The following is a 21,510-nucleotide window of genomic DNA, read 5'->3' on the forward strand; positions in this document are numbered from 1 at the left end:
TTTTAGGCCGAACATAACCCATTCCCTTGTGAATTCCTCAACATACTGATCTAGCAGGATACATGCACTTAGCCAATCTGAAGTCACTGAATATTGTGTACCCAAGTTAAGTGCTTCCATAATCTCCTGATTCATATCATAGATACACACCATGGCTACTCTGGAAGCAGAAGCAAAACCAGAACTTGGAAAACACTTACCAGGTCAGTCAATATTTGAAAATAGAACCTACAACAACTTGCATCTATAAAGTTTCTTTCATAAATTGTTCTTGGGTACTTCACAGAAATTTATAATCAAAATATACAGTTTGATAATGGGATAGGTTTGGCCAAAGAGCTCGTGTTTAAAGAATGTTTTCAAGGTGGAAAGAAGGATAGAGGCATACAGAATTATGGGATGCAAATTTCAGCACTTTGATTTTCATTTGTTGATAGAATGGCTACCAATGGTGGAGTAATTAAAATTGAGATTGCTGAAGAGGTCAGAATTAAAAGTACAGATATCTTGAATAATCAACAGAGAAAGGAGTAGGTAAGAGCATGGATGGAGCTTTGCAAATGAGGATAAAGCTCTTTTTAAAAAGGGACTACAAAAAGGTCACTTATTTAAAGGGTGGTGGATAAACACAATGGTGTGAGTAAGAATACCGGCAACGAAATTTTAGATAAGTTGAAGTTTACTCAGTGTGAAGATAGGAAGTGGGCCAGTTGGGAATAGTTAACAATATCAAAATTTTTGAGGGACTTGAAACCTTAAGCTCCGTTTTCTCCACAAATCACGAGGAACATGTGAGAGTTTGCATTGTTTTCCAGTTTATTTTCGCGAACGTTTCCTTAGTCGGCACTACCTTCCCCCTCCCCCTCTGAACCTCTCCTCTTATCTTCATTACGAGATTGCTGGAAAACAAGTCTTGTTATTTGGAGGAGAAATAGCCCTCCCTCGCAGGTAAATTGTGAAGTCATCAAACGGTGTGTCAGAGTAACAATAGGAACGTGCAGAGTGTGAAACGAGAGCATTGTAGCCGTGCCTTCAACTGTCTCCAGGCCTCCAGTTTCACTTCACTTGAATGGAAAGTGAGAACACTGCTAATCAAATGTCTATCGTTACTCTTGCAAATGCTGTTGCTTAATTACTATGGTAAGTTTATCAAATACGCTTGACCCTATGAGCTCCAATTCGAGGGAAACCGAAGAAGCTTCAATCAGTACTTCAATTAATAATAATATTTATGTGTTGAACAAATGGTTGATATCGAATGCAAAGTACAAATAGTATTTGTATTGAAATACGAACTTTTTTGCTTTACAATATATTTTAATTGTAGATGATAGATTTCACGCTTCAAAGATTAAAAAACTAATCTATTTGTAAACGCAAATTGATGTGTATTACGTAAAATGTAGATATTTTATTCGAGTTATGAGATTAATGTAATGAAAATACACCTTTTTTTTTCTGATTCTTCACTGTCCAAATGAAAACTAATTAAATCAGTTTTTTGAAAAAGAATAACCATAAATAATTTCTGTGTGTGTGTGTGTATATATATATTCATTTGTATGTATGTGAGCTCCATACAATATGCCATATACATCTTTGCAATAATCTAAATCAAATTAGGTTGGAAAAATATGACTGACTTAAAATTTAGTTAACATGTTGCAATAAAGTTGGATAGACAAATGATAATGTTTTTTTCTGAACGGTGTTTGAAAATAATACTCTGTAATCCCGATTAGTTAAAAATGCACGAAAGCAGATTAGTTTTAAGAATTACCATCTGTTGCTTGAATTCATTTTGGTTCTTACTTTTCAAAAAACTACAATAGATTTTAAAATCTATGTCCGCTTACCCTATTAAATATTACATCCAGTAGTGAATGGTGTCTAACATTATATTGCAGGCAGTTAGTGATACAGACAGAGATTTTGAATACATTTATAAGTATTGAGCCATTTATTTGATGGTTTGGAAATTGCTCAAACCTAATATCGATAACACAACCATGTTAGCACTCTGAAAAAAGAACTTTATTGTTCATGATATTGAATTTATTTCAGATTAGGTGTCAGTGTCCATATCTTTCACTCCTTACCTGTGATTAGATTGAATTGAATTGATTGTCACATGTACTGACGCACAGTGAAAAGCTTTGTCTTGCAAGCAATACAATGTGATCACTGAGTTAAGTAGCATAGATAAGTAAATATTAGGTAAACAGCGGCAAAAAACAAAAACACAGGTACAGGTGAATGTTAAGAGTTTGAGAGTCCATTCAGTATTCTAACAACAGGGTAGAAACTGTTTTGAAACTAGCTGGTGATTCTATAAAGTGTTATGTGATAGAATAGTTTACAATTTTATTATAATGCAGTTATTTAGCTAGCCAGTTTAAAATTTTAATATTCATATTAAAATATAAAAATTCATTTAAGTATACAAAGTCTTTGCCCCATTTCTGCTTCAGAACTGTGTAAGCGCTTTAGCGATTGAGATTAGTTTGAGATTAGATTAAGCAAATTGGTTCTGTTGTTTCTTGGATTGTAAAGCTTGAAATAAATTGTGCAAACAATTATTCAAGATGGCATTAGGCAGTCAGCTAAAGTTGACCATATACAGTATAAAAAATGGAAAGCACATTGTTCAATGTATTGGACTCCTATGGTGTCAGCTAATTGCAATGTTGTATTTGGTAAGCCTTTGCATTTTAAAACAAAACTAACATCTAGATTTCTGGTAGTGTAAATGAATAATATGTACTTACAGAGGCTGTCATTGGTCACTATTTTTTTTTGCTTTTTAGTATTACTAGTGGAGAGAAAGATCAATTCTACTACAGTGAGGAAGGATATGGCAGGTTACAGCGGGATATAGAGAAGCTGCAGAGCTGGGCAGAAAGGTGGCAAATGGAGTTCAATGTAGCTAAGTGTGAAGTGATTCACTTTGGTAAGAGTAATAAAAAGATGGATTACTGGGCTAATGGTAGACTACTTGGTAGTGTGGAAGAGCAGAGGGATCTTGGTGTCCATGTACACAGATCTCTGAAAGTTGCCACCCAGGTAAATAGTGCAGTGAAGAAGGCATATGGCGTACTGGCTTTTATTGGTAGAGGAATTGAGTTCCGGAGTCCTGAGGTCATGCTGCAGTTGTATAAGACTCTGGTGCGGCTGCTTCTGGAATATTGTGTGCAGTTTTGGTCGCCATACTATAGGAAGGATGTGGAGGCACTGGAACGGGTGCAGAGGAGGTTTACCAGGATGTTGCCTGGTATGGTAGGAAGATCCTATGAGGAAAGGCTGAGGCACTTGGGGTTGTTTTCTTTGGAGAAAAGAAGGTTTAGGGGTGATTTGATAGAGGTGTACAAGATGATTAGGGGGTTAGATAGGGTTGACAGTGAGAACCTTTTTCCGCGTATGGAGTCAGCTATTACAAGGGGGCATAGCTTTAAATTAAGGGGGGGTAGATATAGGACTGATGTTAGGGGTAGGTTCTTCACTCAGCGAGTCGTAAGATCATGGAATGCCCTGCCAGTAGCAGTAGTGGACTCTCCCTCTTTATGGGTATTTAAGCGGGCATTGGATAGGTATATGGAGGATAGTGGGTTAGTGTAGGTTAGGTGGGCTTTGATCGGCGCAACATCGAGGGCCGAAGGGCCTGTACTGCGCTGTATTGTTCTATGTTCTATGTTCTAAATGTGAGTGGATCTCTCCTATTAAAGCGTGGAAGAAGCTTTTACTGAATTTTTTTAGGATGTGTTTTCAAACTTTTGTATCTTCTGGCCAGCAGAAGAGGTTGGAATAGAGTATAACCGGTATGGGGCAAGTCTTTGATTACACTGGTGCTTCCTGAGGCAGTGGGAAGAATAGATTGAGTTACTGGAAGGAAGACTGGTTTGCATGATGGACTGGGCTGCGGTCACAACTTTCTGTAATTTTGATTATTTAACTTGGTGTTCAGAGTTAGAATTCTTATAATTGTTTAATTGTGACTAATACTTTTGTAATTTCAAAAGCTTAAGTATTTTCACCTTGTTCAAGAAAAGCTATTTTCCTCCCTTAAGATTAGCTCTGCATGTTCTTATTAACTTGACTGTTAAATTTGGTTATTCATCGTTAATTTGACTATATAAGTGAGACATAAAATGTTCAATTTTCTACTTTTTAAATCTAGGCTATAAAAGTAAAAGTTTTTAAAAAACGTTAATTCTTGAATGTCGCTGGCAGGGTCAGCATTTCATACTCCTCCTCAGTTGTCCTTAGTGATGGTGAGTTGCCACCTTGAACTACTGCAGTCCACTTCCTGTAGGTGGAATGCAGTTTGGGAGAGAATTCCAGGATCTTGACCAAGTGACACTGAAGGAATGGTGGTACATTTCGAAGTCAAAACTGAGTGACTTGGAGGGAAACTTTACACATAATGGCAGCAGATAAATGAACACCATTATTCTTTTGGGTTGTAGGGCAGTGGGTTTAAATCATGTTGTCTAAGGAGCCTTGATGAATTTCTGAAATGCATCTTGTCGATAGTACCACCAGTGTGTGCTGACTGTTGGTGGTGTAGGGACTGAATATGTATATGATGCCAAGTAAACAAGGTGCTTTATCCAGGTAGGTGGGAAGTATTCAGTCACACTCCTGACATGTGTTATAGATGGTAGACAGGCTTTGGAAATCAGGAGGTGAATTGCTTGCTGCAGGATTCCCAACCTGATCTTGTAGTTACAAAACACAACATACACTAACTATATAATATGTAAGAGGGGAGTCGTGTGACACTGTCATGAGCTTGTTCAGATTTGCTTGAGCTTTTATAGAGTGTACAGCTTCATAATAAAAACCTAAAACAAAGATGCTGGAAAGCAAACAAAAACCACCCAGTAGCAGCCACATCCAAAACATTGGACGCTGCCATTTCTGCCACCCTCTGAGTGATGCCACCACTAGACACACATGCCCCTCCCCTCCTTTGTCAGTTTTCTACAGGGGCTGTTCCATCTCACAGTTGCCATGAGCTTGTAAACCGGTCCACTACCTCGGTCACTACTTCCTGTCCTAGCTGGTAACAGGAATTGGGGAGTGTGTGATGCCGCGTCCCAGTATTATAGCAATATGTATTAAGATGTGGGAATTAATAGTGCAGGACTTTATTTTTAGTGGGATACATTTTGTTTTTAAATAATTTTCCTCCAGAAAAGGAAATGTTACTGTAAATATAAATTAAATTTATATTGTAGTTCAAAATGAATATTATTACTATGATCTACTTTTTCTTCTACTGTAGGTATTTGAAGGCACTTAAGTAATTTGGTCTTAGACCAGGTAAGTAATTTTAAAAAGAAACATAATATTTGTTTGTTTGATTTTTTTTTTTCCTTAACTTTTGAAAACAACTTAGAATTCTATCATTCCCTTACAAATGTAAAATGATAGGAACACAGCAGGGCCTCAAACGTGTTCCAGTATTCAATAAGATCATGACTGTTCTAATTATTTCACATTCTCACCTACCCTGATAACCTTACACCCCTTGCTTATCACAAAGCTATCTCTCTCTCACTTAAAAATACTTTTAAGACTCTTCTTCCACTATCGTTTTGAGGAAGAAATTTATAAAGATTCATGACCCTTCAGGAGAAAAATACTCCTTTTTAGTTTCTATTTTTCTAAGAGGAGAGTCATGTGATATTGAGTGCCATTAGCTTGTTCAGATTTGCTTGAGCTTTCATAGAGTGCACAGCTTCAGAATAAAATCTAAAACAAAAGGCAGAGATGCTGGAAATCATACTAATGAGTGACTTCTTCAAGTAGTGGGGATTGAAACACTTCTCTGCCACAAAGAATGAGTCCACGTAGATGTGATGTCTGTCCGTTGCGTTACAAATTCTAAAGAGTGTATGGTCACTTCAAGATAGTGTTTTCTGAATCTTTAAATGTAAAGTACAGCCAGGGCGGCAGAACAAATCGGCTAAGAGACCAGTTATTCCAAAATATGTAACAAATGGCTGTTACGTGGGTAACTGAGTTTTGGTTGCTTTTGGACAACAATTCAAATTTAACCAATCAATTTAAATTATGCCCAGGATACTAAAACCCAGTTGAATTTGAATTTATTATATTGACAACATCCGACCAATGACAGAGTATGATGTTGGCGGGTATAATACCAGAGCATTCTGAAAATTGATAAGAGCAACTCTCACCGAATAGCAGAGCAACTGCCATTGAGCTATTGCCCATCTAACATCTTGCTCTCAAAGAAATAAGGCAATCTCTCTATCAAAAGGTATCTTCCCTGTAAAAGCAGTTGAAGGTGAAATGACCACCTGGGGAGATCAGCAGATGGAAGATTAAAGACAGCGGAGAAGACAGACAGACTTGAGATTAAGTTAATGTAATGTTTAATAATTTTGTTATTGGAGCAGTATTTTTAGAGTTGGAGTCGGATTGTTTTTTTTCTTAAATTACTGAGCCTGGATTTTTAAAAATAGTTTTTTGCTTTAATGTTTTGTAAAGAAAATAAATTGTTATTTTTCTTGAGATAATGGAAATTAGGAATTCTTTCACGCCCTCACTTTTAACAGTTTACAAGCTGAGGTGACACTTTCTGGATGTTTATTTTTAATTAACGGAGGAGTTTGGCCTCTGCATTTCTTAAAGTTCAAGATCCTGTTGTGGGAAGGAATTGTTTCAATTGTTATGAGCCATGTTGGTATAGGTAGAATGAAGAAAGAGCCTTGACTGAGAAAGTCTGAGAAGCTAGGCATTAACTTAAGCATGTCCTGAAAGGTAATAATCTCTGGACTGATACCTCCCACAACTTGGCAGAGGGTGAATAAAATTAGAGAAGTAAATGTGTTGATTCAAAGACTGAGGAGGAGGAAATGGATTCCAGGGATTTGAACCATTGGGCTGGCTATACCTGGAACACAATGGAACTGGTATTGTAGTGAGCCACATAACTGGAGAAGTAGAGGGGCTTTTAACTAGCTATTGGAGGATTAGGCTTGGATAGTTGTACAAATTAATGGATAGAATCAAGGCGGACTAAATCGGAAGTGCAACTCAGGATGATAGAAATTGTCTGTATCTGAATGTGTATGGAATTAATTACAAAGTAAACAAATTAATAATGCACATTGAAAAAGATGGATATGATCAAACAGTCAATACAAAGATGCGGCTGATGGATGACCAGGATTGGGTGCTGAATATTGAAGGAAGTATGCTATTCAGTAAGGATGCCAAGATTCGTAAACTTGGAGAGGTAGAACTTTTCATGCACGACATTATAGATGTTTTAGGTACAGAAGATTAGAGTTAAATGAGTTTAGGTAGAGATGAGGAATAGTAAAGATATCACTAATAGGAGTTGCCTTCAGAGCCCCTAACAATAACCGCAATGAAGGATAGAGTATACAAAAAGAATGTGCAGAATAAGGAAATTCCTATAATAAAGAAATATTGAAAGAGTAGGGTTCATCATTTATCGTTTAGAGTTGAGGAAAGCATCAGGCTTTGGGAAAAATCATCATTGTGCGGTGTTGGTTGGCAGGTCAGATGATTGGTTAAATGTAAACAATTGCTGACTACATTAACTAAATATTTAATCAGGAGGAAAGGCCGAAGAGTCCTAGTCATAGTCAAAGAGATATACAGCACGGAAACAGACCCTTTGGTCCAACTCATCCATGCCGACCAGATATCCCAACCTAATCGAGTCCCATTTGCCAGCACTTTGTCCACAGCTCTCCAAACCCCTTCTATTCATATGCTTATCCAGATGCCCTTTTAAATCTTGTAATTGTACCAGCCTGCACCACTTCCTCTGGCACCTCATTCCATACACATTCCACCCTCTGCGTGAAAAGGTTGCCCCTTAAGTCTCTTTTGATATCTTTTCCCCTCTCACCCTAAACCTATGCCCTCCAGTTCTGGTCTCCTCCACCCCAGGGAAAAAATTTGTCCATTTATTCTGTCCATGCCCCTCATGATTTTATAAACCTCTATAAGGTCACCCCTCAGCCCAGCCTGTTCAGCCTCTCCCTATAGCTCAAATCCTCCAACCCTGGCAACATCCTTGAAATCTTTTCAAGTTTCACAACATCTTTCTGATAGGAAGGAGACCAGAACTGCATGCAATATTCTAAAAGTGGCCTAACCACAACATGACCTCCTGTACTCAATACTCTGACCAATAAAGAAAAGCATACCAAATGCAGCCTTCACTTTCACGGAGCTATGAATCTGCACTCCAAGGTCTTTGTTCAGCTACACTCCCGAAGACCTTACCATTAAGTCTAGAAGTCCTGCTAAGATTTGCTTTCCCAAAATGTAGCACCTCGCATTTATCTAAATTAAACTCCATCTGCCACTCCTCAGCCCATTGGCCCATCTGATCAAGATTCCGTTGTAATCAGAGGTAATCTTCTTTGTTGTCCACTACACCTCCAATATTGATGTCATCTGCAAACTTAGTAACTGCACCTCCTATGTTCATATCCAAATCATGAAGCGTTGTGGATCCAGCACCGATCCTTGTGGCACTCCACTGGTCACAGGCCTCCAGTCTGAAAAACAGCCCTCCACCACCATCCTCTGTCTTCTACCTTTGAGCCTGTTCTGTATCCAAATGGCTAGTTCTTCCTGTATTCCATGAGATCTAACCTTGCTCATCAGTTTCCCTTGGGGAATCTTGTCGAATGTCTTACTGAAGTCCATATAGATCACATCCACCATCAGACCTCATCAATCCTCTGTTACTTTTTCAAAAAACTCAATCAAGTTTGTGAGACATGATTTCCCATGCACAAAGCTATGTTGACTGTTGCTAATCAGTCCTTGCCTTTACAAATACATGTAAATTCTCTCCCTCAGGATTTCCTCTAACAACTTGCCCACCACTGACGTCTGGCTCACTGGTCTATCGTTCTCTGGCTTGTCCTTACCACCTCTCTTAAATAATGTCAGAAGGTTGACTAACGTGGTGCCATCTCACCTGTTGATGATTCAAGTATCTCAGCAAGAGGCCCAGCAATCGCTTCCCATCGAGTTCTAGCGAACACTTGATCAGCTCCTGGAGGTTTATCCACTTTTATGCATTTCAAGACATCCAACACTTCTTCCTCTGTAATTTGGGCATTTTTCAAGATGTCACCATTTATTTCACTACGTTCTGTATCTTCCATGTCCTTCTCCATTGTAAATACTGCAAAATACTCGTTAAATATCTCCTGTGACTTCACATACAGGCTGCCTTGCTGATCTTTGAGGGGGCTGGAGGATGAGAGGGAGTTGGCTTGAAATGTAAAGATGGAAACATGAGTTTCCACATTAATGTTAATCATTTTGGTAGTGAGAATTAACAAATATTATGCTTCTGTCATCACTTTGGAGGATACAATAATAGCTGTAAATCAGGAGATGGAAGAGAAAGAGAAACTTGGTTAAATTGCAATCTAAATGACAAGTTACATGAACCTTGGATGACCTGGGATGTTATGACCATTCTCGAAAGGATAAAGGAAGCATATGTAAGGTTTAGAAGGATGGGAACTGATGAAGCCCTTTTGATGTGTATAAGGAAAGAACTTAAACAAGGAACCACAGGGCTCAAAGGGGTCATGAAAAGTCATGGGCAAACAGGATAAAGGAGAATCCCAAGGCTTTTTTTACACATATATATTAAAAAGCAAAAGGAGAGCCAGGGAAAGGCCTGGCCCACTGAAGAATAAAGAAGGGAATCTGTGTTGGACCCAAAAGAGGTAGATGAGGTCCTAAATTAATACTTTGTTTCAGTCTTCACGAAAGGGAAGGAATTGATTTAGGATGATCTCGAGAAAGGGAATGTGGAAATTCTAAGCCAAGTTGCTATTAAAAAGGAAGAGATGTTGTGTGCCTTAAAAAGTCTTAAGATAGGTAAGACCCTGGGTCCTGATAGATTCTATTTTAGAATACTGAGGGAGGCAAGAGAACAAATTGCTGGAGCATTGACAGACATCTTTGTATCCTCTTTGGCCATAGATGACTGGAGAAGGGTAGCAGGGATAATCCTGGAAATTATGGGCCTGTGAGCCTCCTGTTGGTGGTAGAGAAATTATTGGAAAAGATTCATGGACAAAATCTATAACGCGTTTCAAAGAAAATGCACTTATTACAATAGACTGCAGGGGAGGTTGTGACTCACAAACTTGATTTGAGTTTTTTTTGAGGAGGCGACAAAGATGATTGAGGGAAAAGAGGTTGATTTTTGTCTCCATGCACTTCAGTAAGGCTTTTGATGAGATCCCTCATGGCAGATTGGTACAAAAGGTTTCAGGGGTAAGATGGATACAGAACTGGCTTAGTCATAGGAGATTAGAGGATAGCGATGGATAGATGCTTTTTCTAGGGTTGTGACTAGTGGCATTCGCAGGGATCAGAGATGGGACCTTTACTGTTTGTGGTCTACTTAAATGATGTGGAGGAAATGTGGTTGGCCTAATTAGTAAGTTTGCAGATGGTACAAAGATTTGTGGATAGTGAGGACTGTTAAGATAGAGCAGACTAAAAATCAGTTAGAGGCATAGTTAGAAAAATGGCAGATGGAGTTTAATCCAGACAAATGTAAGATGATACATTTTGGTGGAAATTATACAGTGAATGATAGAACCCTTGGGAATATTGATATGGAGAAGGATCTGGGTGTGCAGATCCACAGATCAATGAAGGTGGCAGCGGCAGTAGATAACGTAGTTAAAAAGGTCTATGGCATGCTTGCCTTCATTTGAAGCAGCTTTGAGTATAAGAACAGCATTGCAGAACTTGGCCACACTTCTGGTCACCACACTACCAGAAAGATGTGGATGCTTTGGAAAAAGTACAGAAAAGATTTACCAGGATGTTGCCTGGTATGGCGGATTTTGGCTATGAAGAAAGGTTGGATGGACTGGGTTTGTTTTCACTGCAATGCATGAGGTTGAGCAGTGACCGGAAAGAAGCTTACAAGGTTGTGAATGGCATAGATAGAATGGAAAGTATGAGGCAAATTCCTAGAGTGGAGGGGTGTATTACTAGGGGACATGGGTTCAAGGTACAGGGTGGAGGTTGGGAGGGGGAGGGGCTGTTAAAAGACGTGCATGGGAAGCAGATTTTTCGCATAATGTATGGTGAGTACCTGGAATGCACTGCCAGAGGAGGTGGTGGAAGCAGACACAAGCAGCATTCAAAATGCACCTGGATGAATACACAAATAGAAAGGAAATAGAGGAATACAGATCCTGTAAATGAATCCAGTTTTAATATGGAAGGGCAAAACGTGTTGGTGTAGGCTTGGGGAGGTGGGGGTGGGGGGTGGGTGCCAAAAGTGCGTGGTGGGGGAGGGTTCAGCAGAGGTTGTTAAAGTTTCTACAACAAAAACTGGACAGAGTAAAAGGAGAGTCATGAGTCTAACTTTGGTCATAGCAGATAAGGGGACAACTATGAGAAGGGGGACAGTCAATGCAGAACTGAGGGTGTTGTAAATGCATGCAGCATACAGAAACTAGGGAATTGAGCTTGCAACTCAGATTGAATTGGCAGGTATGAAGTTGAGCATCACAGATATGGCTGCCAAGAAGATCAGGCTGGGAAATAGGCCACTTATTCGTGGATGTTTATCGAAAGGTATGGGGAGGGGGTGGAGCGGAGGGGTGCTACCTTGTTCATAAGCAAGTCAATTTAATTTGACAGCAAGAAATGTGAGCCTGACCTCAGTGGTGGGCAAGTTGTTGGAGGGAATCCTGAGGGACAGGATGTACATGTATGTGGAAAGGCAAGGACTGATTTAGGATAGTCAACATGGCTTTACGCATGGGAAATCATGTCTCTCAAACTTGATTGAGTTTTTTTAAAGAAGTAACAAAGAGGATTGATGAGGGCAGAGCAGTAGATGTGATCTATATGGAGGGTAAAAACAATGACTGCAGATGGTGGAAACCAGATTCTGGGTTAGTGGTGCTGGAAGGGCACAGCAATTCAGAAAGCATCTGAGGATCTATATGGACTTCAGTAAGGAGTTTGACAAGGTTCCCCATGGGAGACTGATTAGCAAGGTTAGATCTCACTGAATACAGGGAGAACTAGCCATTTGGATACAGAACTGGCTCAAAGGTAGAAGATAGAGGGTGATGGTGGAGGGTTGTTTTTCAGACTGGAAGCCTCTGACCAGTGGAGTGCCACAAGGATTAGTACTGGGTCCACTACTTTATGTCACTTACATAAATGATTTGGATATGAGAATAAGAGGTATAGTTAGTAAGTTTGCAGATGACATGAAAATTGGAGATGTAGTGACCAGCGAAGATGGTTACCTTAGATTACAATGGGATGGGCCAATGGGCTGAGGAGTGGCAGATGGAGTTTAATTTAGATAAATGTGAGCTGCTGCATTTTGGGAAAGCAAAATTAGCAGGACTTGTACACTTAATGGTAAGGTCCTAGGGAGTGTTGCTGAACAAAGAGACCTTGGAGTGCAGGTTCACAGCTCCTTGAAAATGGAGTTGCAGGTAGATAGCATAGTGAAGAAAGTGTTTGGTATGCTTTTATTGGTCAGAGTACTGAGTACAGGAATTGGGAGGTCATGTTGCAGCTGTACAGGACATTGGTTAGGCCACTTTGGAATATTGTGTGCACTTGAGGTCTCCTTCCTATCGGAAGGATGTTGTGAAACTGAAAGGATTCAGAAAAGATTTACAAGGATGTTGCCAGAGATGGAGGATTTGAACTATAGGAACATGCTGAATAGGCTGGGGCTGTTTTCTCTGGAGTGTCGAAGGCTGAGGGGTGACCTCTGGTTTATAAAATCATAAGGGGCATTTTACAGGATAAATTGGCAAATTGTTTCCCTGGGGTGGGGGAGTCCAGAACTAGAGGGCATAGGTTTAAGGTGAGAGGGGAAAGATATAAAAGGGACCTAAGGGACAATCTTTTCACACAGAGGGTGGTGCATGTATGGAATGAGCTGCCAGAGGAAGTGGTGCAGGCTGGTACAATTACAACATTTTTAAAAGGCATCTGGATGGATATATGAATAGGAAGGGTTTGGAGAGTTATGGACCAAATGCTGGCAAATGGGACTAGATTGGATTGGGGTATCTGGTTGGCATGGATGAGTTAGACTGAAGGGTTTGTTTCCATGCTGTACATCCCTATGACTCTAAGTGATAGAAAGTCTGAGGTCTAGCATCTGTGTGGGTAGAGTTGAGGAACTGCAGAAGATCAAAGACCCTGTCAGGAGTTATGTACAGGCCCTCAAGCAGTTGTCTGGATGTAAGATAGAAAATAAATCAGGAGATAGAAAAAGCACGTTAGGAAAGGCACTATACAATATTTATGGGGGACTTCAATATGCAGCTGGACTGGGAAAGTTAGGTTGGTAGAAGATCAGAAGAAAAATAATGAATGGAATGTCTGAGATTTATTTTTGGAGCAGCTTGTGGTCGAGCCCAACAGGGAACAGGTAATTTTGGATTTGATGTGTAATTAGGGAGACTAACTGACTGAGGGAGCTCAAGGAACCCCACAAGGGTAGTGACCATAATATGATAAAATTCACCCTTAGTTTGAGTGGGAGAAACTTGAATCAGATGTGATGGTGTTGCATTGAGTAAAGGTAACAACAAAGACTCAATGGGGAGCTTAGTAGGGAAAACAATGGAACAGCAACGGCAATAGTTTCTGGTGATGATTTGAGGCACAGCAGAAATTCATCCCAAGGAGTAAGAAACTTGTTCGGGTAGGATGAGTCAACCATGACTGAAGGGAATTCAGGGAGAGAATAAAAGTATAAAATGAGGTGAAGATTAGTGTGGAGGCAAAGAATTGGGAAGCCTTTAACAGTAAGATTTTAGTCTTTTTTTTTGAAAAAAGGATGAGATTGTGGAACACTTGTAAGTGAACGGTCAAACAGGACTGAATCAGCATGGCTTCGTCTAGGGGAAATCGTCTAGGGACAAATCTTAGCATTCTTTGTGTAGGTAATAAGCAATTTAGACAGAGGAAAGCCAGTGGATATGATCTATTTGGATTTCCAGAAGTTCTTTGTCAAGGTGCTGAAAAGGAGGAAGCTGAATAAGATGTGTGTTAGGGGGCGAGGTACTAGCATGGATAGAGGATTGGCTGATTGGCAGAATACAGAGAGTGGGCAATAAAGGTGTATTTGTCAGGATGACACATGACGACTAGTGGAGTTCTGTAGGAGCCAGGGAACTATAGATCAGTAAGCCTGGTGTTAGTGGTGGGCAATTGTTGTGGGAATCCAGAGGGACAGAATTTACATGTATTTTTACATGCATTTGCGTAGGCAAGGATTGATTCAGGATAGTCAATATGGCTTTGTGCATGGGAAATTGTCTCACGAACTTGATCGAGTGAGTTTTTTGAAGAAATAACGAAGAGGATTGGTGAGGGCAGAACAGTGGGCGTGATCTATATGGACTTCAGTAAAGCACTCTGCAAGGTTCCTCATGGGAGACTGGTGAGCAAGGTTAGATCTCATGGAATACAGGGAGAACTAGCAATTTGGATACAGAATTAGCTCGAAGGTAGAAGACAACGGGTGATGGTGGAGGGTTGCTTTTCAGACTAGAGAGCTGTGACCACTGAAGTGCCACAAGGATCGGTGCTGAGTCCACTATTTTTCATCATTTTATATAAATGACTTAGTGAACATAGGAGTTATAGTTGGTAAGTTCGCAGATGCCACCAAAATTGGAGATGTAGTGGACAGCGAAGGAGATTACAATGGAAGAGAATATAGCAAGACCATGGGCCAGTGGGCTGAGGAGTGGCAGGTGGAGTTTAATTTAGATTTTAAAAAAACTGAGGTGCTGAATTTGGGAACTGTAAATCAGGGCAAGTGACTGAGGTGTCAGTGGGGGAGCACTTTGGGGCCAGTGACCATAATTCTATTAGATTTAAAATAGTGATGGAAAAGGATAGACCAGATCTAAAAGTTGAAGTTCTAAATTGGAGAAAGGCCAATTTTGTCGGTATTAGGCAAGAACTTTCAAAAGCTGATTGGAGGCAGATCTTCACAGGTAAAGGGACGACTGGAAAATGGGAAGCCTTCAGAAATGAGATAATGAGAATCCAGAGGAAGTATATTCCTGTTAGGGTGAAAGGAAAGGCTGGTAGGTATAGGGAATGCTGGATGACTAAAGAAATTGAGGGTTTGGTTAAGAAAAGAAGAAAGCATATGTAAGATATAGAACATAGAACATAGAAGAATACAGCGCAGTACAGGCCCTTCGGCCCTCGATGTTGCGCCAATCAAAGCCCACCTAACCTACACTAACCCACTATCCTCCATATACCTATCCAATGCCCGCTTAAATACCCATAAAGAGGGAGAGTCCACCACTGCTACTGGCAGGGCATTCCATGAACTTACAACTCACTGAGTGAAGAACCTACCCCTAACATCAGTCCTATATCTACCCCCCCTTAATTTAAAGCTATGCCCCCTTGTAATATCTAATATAGACAGGATAGATCGAGTGAATCCTTAGAAGAGTATAAAGGAAGTAGGCGTATACCTAAAGAGGGAAATCAGGAGGGCAAAAAGGGGACATGAGATAGCTTTGGCAAATAGAATTAAGGAGAATCCAAAGGGTTTTTACAAATATATTAAGGACAAAAGGATAACTAGGGAGAGAATAGGGCCCCTCAAAGATCGGCCTTTGTGTGGAGCCACAGAAACTGGGAGAGATACTAAATGAGTACTTGGCATCAGTATTTACTGTGGTAAAGGATATGGAAGGTATAGACTGTAGGGAAATAGATGGTAACATCTTGCAAAATGTCCATGTTACAGAGGAGGAAGAGATGGGTGTCTTGAAATGGGTAAAAGCGGATAAATCCCCAGGACCTGATCAGGTGTACCCCAGAACTCAGTGGGAAGCTAGAGAAGTGATTGCTGGGCCTCTTGCTGAGATATTTGTATCATTGATAGTCACAGGTGAGGTGCTGGAAGACTGGAGGTTGGCTAATGTGGTGCCATTGTTTAAGAAGGGTGGTAAGGACAAGCCAGGGAACTATAGATCAGTGAGCCTAGGTCAGTGGTGGGCATGTTGTTGGAGGGAATCCTGAGGGACAGGATGTACATGTATTTGGAAAGGCAAGGACTGAATAGGGATAGTCAACATGGCTTTGTGTGTAGGAAATCATGTCTCACAAACTTGATTGCGTTTTTTGAAGTAGTAACAAAGAGGATTGATGAGGGCAGAGCAGTAGATGTGATCTGTATGGACTTCAGTGAGGCATTCAACAAGGTTCCCCATGGAAGACTGATTAGCAAGGTTGGATTTCACGGAACACAGGGAGAACTAGCTATTTGGATACAGAACTGGCTCAAAGGTAGAAGACATTGGGTGGTGGTGGAGGGTTGTTTTTCAGACTGGAGGCCTGTGACCAGTGGAGTGCCACAAGGATCGGTGCTGGCTCCTCTACCTTTCGTCATTTACATAAATGATTTGGATGCGAGCATAAGAGGTATAGTTAGTAAGTTTGCAAATGACACTAAAATTGGAGGTGTATTGGATAGCAAAGAGAGTTACCTCTGATTACAACAGGATCTGGACCAGATGGGCCAATGGGCTGAGAAGTGGCAGATGGAGTTTAATTCAGATAAATGCGAGGTGCTGCATTTTGGGAAAGCAAATCTTAGCAGGACTTATACACTTAATGGTAAGGTCCTAGGGAGTGTTGCTGAACAAAGAGACCTTGGAGTGCAGATTCATAGCTCCTTGAAAGTGGAGTAGCAGGTAGATAGGATAGTGAAGAAGGCATTTGGTATACTTTCTTTTATTGGTCAGAGTATTGAATATAGGAGTTGGAGGGTCATGTTGCAACTGTACAGGACGTTGGTTAGGCCACTGTTGGAATATTGCGTGCATTTCTGGTCTCCTTCCTATCGGAAAGGTGTTGTGAAATTTGAAAGGGTTCAGAAAAGATTGACCAGGATGTTGCCAGGGTTGGAGCGTTTGAGCTATGGGGAGAGGCTGAACAGGCTGGGGCTGTTTTCCCTGGAGCGTCGGATGCTGAGGGGTGACCTTAAAGAGGTTTACAAAATTGAGGTGCATGGATAGGGTATACAGGCAAAGTCTTTTCCCTGGGGTGGGGGAGTCCAGAACTAGAGGGCGTAGGTTTAAGTGAGAGAGGGGAAAGATATAAATGAGACCGAAGGGGCAAAGTTTTCACACAGTGGGTGGTACGTGTATGGAATGAACTGCCAGAGGAAGTGGGGCAGGCTGGTACAATTGCAACATTTTAAGAGGCATTTGGATTGGTGTATGAATAGGAAGGGCTTGGAGGGATATGGGCCAGGTGCTGGCAGCTGTGACTAGATTGGGTTGGGATATCTGATCGCTATGGGTGGGTATGGACTGAAGGGTCTGTTTCCATGCTGTACAGAGTCTCTGACTCAGAATGTATACACTTAATGGCAAGGTCCTGGGGAGTATTGCTGATCAAAGAGACCTTGGAGAGCAGATTCACATCTCCTTGAAAGTGGAGTTGACCTAGGATAGTGAAGAAGACATTCTGTATACTTCATTGGTCAGAGCATTGAGTGTAGAAGTTGGAGGCTATGTAGTGACTGTGCAGGACATTGATTAGTTCACTTTTGGAATATTGCATGCAATTTTGGTCTCCCTGCTATAGGAAGGATGTTGTGAAACTTGAAATGCTTTAGAAAAGACTTGCAAGGGTGTTGATAGGGTTGGAGGCTTTGACTGATAGGCAGAGGCTGAATAGGCTGGGGCTGTTTTCCCTGGAGTGTCGGAGGCTGAGGGTTGTCCTCATAGAAGTTTATAAAATCATGAAAGGCATGGATAGAGTCAATAGACAAGGTCTTTTCCCTAGGTTTGGGGGAATCCAGAACTAGAGGGCATAGGTTTACAATAGCAATGGGCAGGCATTGGTATATACCACAGGGAAAGAGGTATAACAGAGCTATTATGATGTGATTAAACAAGATTTAGGATGCATAGGATGGGGAAGGAAACTGCAGGAACACACTTGAAATGTGGAGCTTATTCAAGGAAGAGCTATTGAGGGTCCTTGATTAGTGTATACCTCTCAGGCAGGGAGGTAGTTGTCGAGAGAGGGAGTCATGGTTTACTAAAGAAGTTGGCTTATTTGAGGATGAAGGCTCAGTTAGAGGGCTTGAGAGTTATAAGTTATCTAGAAAAGATCTAAAGAGAGGGCTAAAAAGAGCCAAGAGGGACATGAGAAATAGGATCAAGGAAAACCCTATGGCCTTCTATAGGTATATCAGGAATAAAAGAATGACTAGAGTAATATTAGGGCCTATCAAAGCCAGTAGTGGAAAGTTGAGTAGAATCTGAGGACATAGGAGAAGCGTTTAATGAATACTTTGCTCTTTTGCAAAGTGAATACTGACAATGTTACTGAGAATACAGAGATACAGCCTACTAGATTAGATGGGATTGAGGTTGACCGAGGAGGTTTTATCTATTTTCAGATATTCCAAAATTGCTAAGACCCCTGGGCCAGATGGGATCTATGCTCTGATTCTCTGGGAAGCCAGGGAGGAGATTGTACAGCCTTTGGCTTTGATCTTTGTCATCCTTGTCGACAGGAGTAGTGCCAGAAGACAGGAGGAGAACAAATGTTCCCTCATTTATGGAGGGGAGTCAGGGCATCCCTGGTAACTATAGGCCAGTGAGCCTTACTTCAGTTGCCGGTAAGGTGTTGGAAAATATTATAAGAGAGAGGATTTATAATCATCTGGAAAGGAATAATTTGATTAGGGATAGTCAAAAAGGTTTTGTGAAGGGTAGGTCGTGCCTAACTAACCTTATTGAGTTCTTTTAGAAGGTGAAAAAACAGGTGGATGAAGGTAAAGCAGTTGACTTGGTGTACATGGATTTCAGTATGGCGTTTGTTAAGGTTCCACACACCAGGTCATTGCACAAAATACGGGATTTCGGGATTGAAGGTGATTTAGCAGATCAGAAATTGGCTATCTAAAAGAAGACAGAAGATGGTAGTTGATGGGAAGTGTTCATCCTGGGGCTCAGTTACCAGTGGTTTGCCGTTAGGATCTGTTTTGGTGCCACTGCTGTTTATTTTCGTAAATGATCTGGATGTGGGTATAGAGGGATGGGTTAGTAAATTTGTGGATGACACTAAGATAGGCAGAGTTGTGGATAGTACTGAAGAATGTTGTGGGTGACAGAGGGACATAGATACAGAGCTGTGCTAAGAGGTGGCAATTGGAAAGTGGTAGTTCACTTCGGAAGAAGTAACAAGAATGTAGAGTACTGGGCTAATGGTAAGATGCCAGTGTTGGACTGGGGTGTATAAAGTTAAAAATCACAAAACACCAAGTTATAGTCCAACAGGTTTAATTAGAAAACACTAGCTTTTGGAGCGTCGCTCCTTCATCAGGTGATAGTGGTGGACTCGATCCTAAAATACAGAATTTATAGCAAAAATTTACAGTGTGATGTAACTGAAATTATACATTGAAAAATACCTTGATTGTCTGTACTGCGCTGCAATGGTTTACATTCTATATGCTAAAGGTGAGGGGGAAAAATTATAAAAAGGGATCTAAGGACCAATGTTTTCAGGCAGAGGGTGGTGAGTGAATGGAATGAGCTACCAGAGGAAATGGTGGAGGCTGGTACATTTACAACATTTAAAAGGCATCTGGATAAGATTCTTGGCAGTGTAGATGAACAGAGATCTGTGTCCTGGTGCATAAATCCCTTAAAGTTGCCATCCAGGTTGATAAGGTTAAGAAGGCATATAATGTGTTGGTGTTTGTTGGTAGAGGAATTTAAGTTTCTGAGCTACAAGTTCATGCCTCAGCTGTACAAGATGCTAGTAAGGCTGCACCTGGAGTATTGCGTACAGTTCTGGTCACAGCATTTTGGAAGGATGTGGAAGCTTTGGAAAGGATTCAGAGGAGATTTACTAGGATGTTACCTGGTATGGAATAAAGGTCTTTATGAGGAAAGGCTGAGGGAACTGAGGCTGTTTTTCTTGGCGAGAAGAAGGTTGAGAGGTGACTTCAATTGAGAAGTCTAGGATAATCAGAGGGTTAGATATGGTGGACAGTGAAAGCCTTTTTCATCGGATGGTGAAAGCTAACATGAGGGAATATAGCTTTAAATTGAAGGGTGATAGATTTAGGACATACAGTATATCAGGAGTAGTTTCTTTACTCAGTGTGGAACAGCCTGCCTGCCACAGTGGTAGACTCTCTGATGTTAAGGACATTTTTAAATGGGCTTTACATGTAGATATGGATAATAATAGAACAGTGTAGGTTAGATAGGCATCAGATGAATTTCACAGATTGGTCCAACATCAAGAGCCAAAGGGCCTGTACTGCGCTGCAATGGTCTACATTCTATATGTTTAAGGTGAAGGGAAAAATTACAAAAAGGGATCTAAGGAGCAACTTTTTCAGGCAGAGGGTGGTGAGTGTATGGAATGAGCTACTAGAGGAAATGGTGGAGGCTGGTACAGTTACAGCATTTAAAAGGCATCTGGATGGGTGTATGAGTAGGAAGGGTTTGGAGGGATATAGCCAAGTGCTGGCTAACAGGATTAGATTTAGGTCGTTCCCCTAAAAAATAAGTATGCAGCTTTGGAAACTGTTGGGGGGGACAGCCTTGCAGGTGTAAGCTGCAGTGAAGGGGTCTGTGGCTCTGAGATTCAGAAGGGAAAGGGGGAGAAGAGGAGAGCGCTAGTTATAGGGGACTCTCTAGTTAGAGGGACGGACAGGCGGTTCTGTGGACATGGGCGAGACTCTCTGATGGTTTGTTGCCTCCCAGGTGCTAGGGTCCGAGACGTCTCGGACCGTGTCTTCAGAATCCTTAAGGGGGAGGGTGTGCAGCCAGAAGTCGTGGTACACATTGGCACCAACGACATAGGTAGGAAGAGGGGTGGGGAGGTCATTCAAGAGCTCAAGGAGTTAGGCTGGAAGCTAAAAGCTAGGACAGACAGAGTCGTCATCTCTGGGTTGTTGCCGGTGCCACGTGACAGAGAGGCAAAGAATAGGGAGAGAGTGCAGTTGAACACGTGGCTGCAAGGATGGTGTAGGAGGGAGGGCTTCAGATATTTGGACAATTGGACTGCATTCTGGGGAAGGTGGGACCTGTATAAACAGGATGGGTTGCACCTGAACCAGAAGGGCACCAATATCCTGGGGGGTAGGTTTGCTAGCACTCTTCGGGGGGGTTTAAACTAATTTGGCAGGGGGATGGGATCCGGACTTGTAGTCCAGCAAGTAAGCTAGCTGTGTGTCAGGATGTCCAAGACTGTAGGGAGGCTGTGGAGAAGGTAGCACTGACAGGGACTACTTGCGGACACAAAGATGGGTTCAAGTGTGTATACTTCAACGCAAGGAGTATCAGAAATAAGGTGGGTGAACTTAAGGCGTGGATCGGTACCTGGGACTACGATGTTGTGGCCATCACGGAAACATGGATAGATGAGGGACAGGAATGGCTGTTG

General features: G+C 41.2%; 1 long non-coding RNA gene across 1 annotated transcript; it reads left to right on the forward strand.

Moving 5' to 3' along the window:
• Positions 1-875: 875 nt before the first annotated feature.
• LOC140477162 (uncharacterized) lies at positions 876-9,658 on the forward strand. Its single transcript, XR_011960661.1, has 3 exons — positions 876-1,140; positions 5,285-5,322; positions 8,878-9,658. It is a non-coding gene; the product is annotated as an uncharacterized lncRNA (long non-coding RNA).
• Positions 9,659-21,510: the final 11,852 nt, after the last annotated feature.

This window comes from Chiloscyllium punctatum, chromosome 5 (genome assembly GCF_047496795.1).
Source record: "Chiloscyllium punctatum isolate Juve2018m chromosome 5, sChiPun1.3, whole genome shotgun sequence".
Taxonomy (NCBI): Eukaryota; Metazoa; Chordata; class Chondrichthyes; order Orectolobiformes; family Hemiscylliidae; genus Chiloscyllium; species Chiloscyllium punctatum.